This window comes from Ovis canadensis, chromosome 3 (assembly GCF_042477335.2).
Source record: "Ovis canadensis isolate MfBH-ARS-UI-01 breed Bighorn chromosome 3, ARS-UI_OviCan_v2, whole genome shotgun sequence".
NCBI lineage: Eukaryota > Metazoa > Chordata > Mammalia > Artiodactyla > Bovidae > Ovis > Ovis canadensis.
Window position 1 is genome coordinate 135861100 of NC_091247.1, and position 5666 is coordinate 135866765.

Below are 5666 nucleotides of genomic sequence, written 5' to 3' on the forward strand. Positions count from 1 at the left end.
ACGATGACAGTGGTGTGTTAATTACATTCTGCCAGGTGTCTGGTAACCATATTCTCTTTCCTAAAAAGGATCAGTTATTTCACAGTCCAGCAGTTTGGCAGTTTGGCTCACTGGTCTTATCACCTCTAATTTTCCATCCTGTAGTCCAGTCATTAATTCATGATCTTGTAAAATCCTTAAACTTTTGGCCTCATCATTGCACTGAGTGACTGTACTTCCGCAGTATCTTCAATAACTGCTTGTCACTTTGAACTCTGGACTTGCGTTGCTGTTCGTCCCCCGGATTTGCTAACAGAGTTGTTCTCACCACATTTATGGATGAGTGAGTATAGCTGGGCTGGACTGCACTCAGTTAGATGACATTTTATTAGTGGATCTGATGACTAGGGGCTTCCCAGGTGGTGCTAGTGGCAAAGAACTCACTTGCCAGTGCAGGAAACAGGAGAGATGTGGGTTTGATCTCTGGGTCGGGACGATCCCCTGGAGGGGAACATGGTAACGCACTCCAGTATTCTTGCCTGGGAAATCCCATGGACAGAGGAGCCTGGCGAAATACAGTCCATAATGTCGCAAAGAGTCGGACATGACTGAAGTGGCTGAGCACTCACTGATGACCAGCTGGGGCCTCCCCGCCATTGATCGGGCGTCTGTCACACACAGACGCCTGTGTGCTGTGTCACCAGTGAAGGGCAGCTCATTATGAAGCGGTCCATGATGGGCTGCCAGGTTAGTAGGCAGCTCTGATTTGTCACTCTTAAGGAGCAGAGTGTCCCTACCACCAAAAACCAACTGCAACCCTTTAGGCCTGCTCATGTTCTTGCAAAAGGCTTGCAGAATGGAAGAAACAAGTATCAGCTTACTGCCTGGTTTTTACCTCCTGCTGAAAAGAGTGGTCCACATCACGTCTGCCTACCACCCAAGAGGACCTGATAGGGGATGCACCTGCAAGGCACATCCGTGTGTTTTTGTACAGAAGATTCTGTGATCCCAGCAAATGCTTACCCCCCCCCCCCAATAAAATTTTGAGTGAGTACAGTGATGTGGCAGAGAATCTGTAGCTGCTATCAAAAAATAAAGATTAAAAGTCTTACTCCACTTTGGTTGGGGTGTACGTGCATGTGGGCACAGACACACATGGATGAGCATGCCCCCTAACTTTTTAGAAACTTTAACTTCTATGAAATTTTCTCCATATATAAATAGAACATCTTTTTGTGTGTGTGTGTGTGAGCAAAAAGAAAACAACAAGCGTCTATTCCCATCTTCCAAAGATAAGCCCTGTTACAGCCCAGTTTTGGTCTCTGTCCTCCAGTCCCTTTGCCATGCCTGCATATTCTTTCTGTAATAAAAACAGGGTTGTATCATACATGCTGTTTCATAACTGGCTTCTTTTATTTGATGTTTCACCATCTTTCCATGTCATTAAAGATTTTTATTTACCATTGATTTTCAACATCCTTTGTGTCTGATGCACACCTTCAAACCCTGTGATTTTTAGCCGCATACTTGAAAAAAATGAAAAGACCCCAGCGACTAAGTATGCAGATGTCTTTTTGTTGTCAAAACATCCACCATAATCCCACTGTTGGCTTGTTCCCCCTTTAGAGCCCGTTCGTTACTTGAGTAGAGCTATTGACGGCCCCCACTGTGCACTCTCGTGTCCTCAAAAAGCAAAAGCTGAGCACATTCCTGTAAATGTCCTGGATCTCTCTCTTACAGCATGATACGCTCTCTAGTGCAGCATGTGATCCACTCAGCTCTGTGTTCTCTTCCTCCAAGAATATGTGTTCCAGGACACAGAAATATTGTACCTATTGATTCAAATTTGGTGCAACACCAGATTTGACCTGTGTGCAGCTGCTGGTCTACCCCATCATTTTTAGTGGTGGCCTGCTTTCTAGTAGGGGCCTATGCCGTGACTTGCTGACCACTTTCCTATTACATGAGGTGGATCTGTAAGTAGTTTTTTCCTTTTTCACTATAAACAGTAATGCGAGGGGAATCCTTATTAAATGTTTACATGCACCAGAGGTTGCAGAGACAACGGAGGCAATAGAATGAGCCTGTCTTCATCCTTTTCTCTGGGACAGGGGTCCCCAGCCCCAGCATCACAGACTGATAGCCATCTGCGGCCTTTTAGAAACCAGGCTGTACTTTAGGAGGCAAGCGGCGGGCAAATGAGCGAAGCTTCATCTGTGTTTCCAGCTACTCCCCATCGCGCGCATCACTGCCTGAGCCCCACCTCCTGGCAGATCAGCAGCAGTAATAAATTCTCACAGGAGCACAGACAGTACTGTGAACTGCACGTGCAAGGGATCTAGGTTGCGCTCTCCTTATGGGAACCTAGTGGCTGATGATCTGATTCTGCATTATGGTGAGTTGTATTAATTATTTCACTATATGTCACAATGTAATAATAATAGAACTAAAGTGCACAATAAATCTAATGTGCTTAAATCATCCTGGAACCATCCCCGCCTCCAATCCCATTCCGGTCCACAGAAAAAATTTTCTTCCCCAAAACCAGTCCCTGGTGCTGAAATAGTTGGTGACCACTGCTCCGGGGAATTCCTCAGAAGTGGTCGTTCTGGAAAGAGATTCCCCTCATTTGGTTATTCAGCAGACACTTATTGAGAAGCTGGAAAGAGACTCCCCTCATTCGGTTATTCAGCGGACACTTATTGAGAAGCTCCCGTAAGCCAGTTACCCTAAGTGGGGAGGCAGAAAGGTGACCGAGAAACACAGCCCCAGTCTGCCAGCTACTTACTCAGTGTTCGGCCAGCGAGACCCACATGGATCTCCTGTCACAGCGCAAGGCAGTGAGGTCCAGGCCTGAGTAGTGGGTCTGTGGGAACACAGAGGAAAAAAGGATTCACCCTGCCTTGTTTCAGAGGTGAGAGGCATGGAGAATACTCACATTACTCACATAAGGCTCGTCTGTTTGGCAAGTAACTCTGCCTTTCTGTGCCAGTTTCCTGGTATGTAATGTATACAGTAACAGTCCTGTGCTTTACAAGGAGGCTCCCACAAGATAAAAGCTTAGAACAGTGCACTGAAAAATGCTTTTGCTGAATCATTGAGTAGAATTATTTTTGGTCATCAGGGTTTTTCTAATATTCTCACCCCTCCCGGGGCCCTGAGAAGTGTGGTCAGAATCTCCCTTTCCTGCTGTGATTTGCATGTGAAACAGGAAGTACATGGTCCTTCAGCACTTTTACCAAGGCCTGTGAGCTGGTAGGCACACTTCAGAGTGTATTCTGAATTGGGATGGGATTCCGGTCCAACACTCAGCTCTCCTTAAATGAATCCCTGCAGTCAGCAAGCTGGCAATTTATGTGCACTGCCCAAGATACAGACATAAATGAAACATAGTGCCTGCCCCAGAGGACCTCAGCCTGTTGAGGAGACCAACATAACAGCTAGCAGTTATGATACTATTTGGCCAGCACAAAGGAGGGAGCAATTAAGTTGGCCACCAAGGAGGTGACACCTCAATTGAGCTTTTTGTAGGTTCTTCCAAAGTTACTAAGTTGGTCCCTTTAAGGGAAGTTAATGCATGTGAATATCAGAATTCCACTTAATTTATTTTACATCCAGTTTAAAAAGTGACACTTCTTGCTATGGGTCTGCAAAATGCTTCCAAGTTACTGTCTCAGGCAAGTTAGAAACTAAGAAAGTCTTAGTTTCTTAGTTAGAAAATAAGAGGATCTTACGGATAGATTAAGTGGCCAGTACTATCCCATTTTGTCCCTGAAGACAACAGCGATGTTGAAAAGCATGTGGTTTATTTGACCACAACGGAATCAGATCAGGCTTCAGGTTCTAGGTATCAGGTATATTTGGGGGTTCTTTGTGCCATCTCTAGCCCTTAGTTCCTCCTCTGAACACCCCCACAGGTTCAAATTAGATGTTGCTGGCACACAAGGAATGTTTTTAATGTAATAACTGCTTGTTTACTCCTTAGAAGTGTAAATAGCCTAGAACAGGGGTGTCTATCTTGTTGGCATTTGCTGTTTTATGGGAAAACTAAAGTCTCACAAAGATACAGTTCAGTGAGCCAATTAAGCCTTGCCTGTTAAAATTATGCAAAATATATGGCAGAAACTATAAAAGCTGTTATTAATTCAAAGCATAGACCGTAAAATCCAGGTTTCAGTGCTTTCAAAGAAAAAAAAAATGGACCAAACATCTTGGTAGCACTCATGTGTTTCCATTTCATTTTCACATTGTCTCTAGCCAGTGCTGTTTTGGGTGTCAAATTACAGTCCTGGTGGAGAATATTTGTGGAAAATATCCATTCTGCCCAGATGTTTGTGTCCCCTCCTCCTCCAGAGTTCATATGCTGAAATATTAACCCCCAGAGGTGAGGGAATTCAGAGACGGGGCCTTTGGGAGGTAACGAGGTCGTAGGGTAGTGTCCTCAAGGAGTGACCCCACTGACCTCCCTGGCCCCTCCCGGTGTGTGAGGACACAGTGGGAAGGCCCCAGCCACGCACCAGGCAAGGGCCGCACCACTGCCTTGATCCTGCGCTTCCCAGCCTCAAGAACCTCCCCTGGAGCAGTAAGTTCTTGTCGCTTATAAGCTATCCAGTCTGTAGTATTTTGTTATATCAACCCTCACAGACAATATCAAGTGGGTTGGATTGAATCATATAACCTCCCTCTTGACTTAGTCACACTTTGCTGATACCAAACTCCTTGGCGTGACTTGTTGGCTCGTGGTTGATCCCAGGAGAAGACTGAGAGCCTACAAATGAAGTAAGGAAGCCTGCTCGTAAACTGGTGGTAAACTTGGTTCTCCTGGGCATGTCAGAGCCAGTGTCGAGGGAGAGCTGTCTAGGTAATCTTTCTTCAAAGCACCAGAATATCTGTAATAGGTAATGGTCCTTATCCATTCAGGTGCCACGGATCCTTAAAGAATGTGAGAAGACTGTGGAGTCATTCTTTAGAAAAGTACACACACATGCGTGAATGCACACACACGCACACACGTGCACACACACACACACACAACATACGGTGTATAATTTTTAGAGGATTCCCAGTATTCCTTAATCTAATTTGCTCATCCCAAGAGCCCTGAGTCTGTAGGTTATAAATGGGCCCCTGGCACCAGACTTCAGTAGCATCTGAGTCCAACTGATCATTTTTTTGGCTTTGGGGAGGGTATTTGGAGGGCTTGTGTCCAACAGAATGGAACTACATGTTTCTCTGGGCTTGCTCTAGAATGTAAACTCTGGTGCGTGCGTGCTCAGGTGCTTCATTTGTGTCCAACTCTTTGTGACCCCAGGGACTGTAGCATGCCAGGCTCCTCTGTCCCTGGGGTTCTCCAGGTAGGAATGCCGGAGTGGGTTGCCATGCCCTCCTCCAGGGGATCTTCTTGACCCAGGGATCAAACCTGCATCTCCTGCTTTAGATTCTTTACCCACTGAGCCACCAGGGAAGCCCTGTGAACTCTAGGAGGAAGGACTAACAAAGGTATTGGAATAAAGTTGAAGCCATTTGTCTAAACCCTAATCTTTTTAGAGCTGACCACAGATCTGCCCGATGGGAGGGCAGGCCAGTGGACCTCTTGTATCTGTGCCTTGGAAAGGTAAGAGCATGCAGACATGAAAGATATGACTGTGTCTAGCTTCTAGGAGCACCCTGCCACCATCTCATTGCTT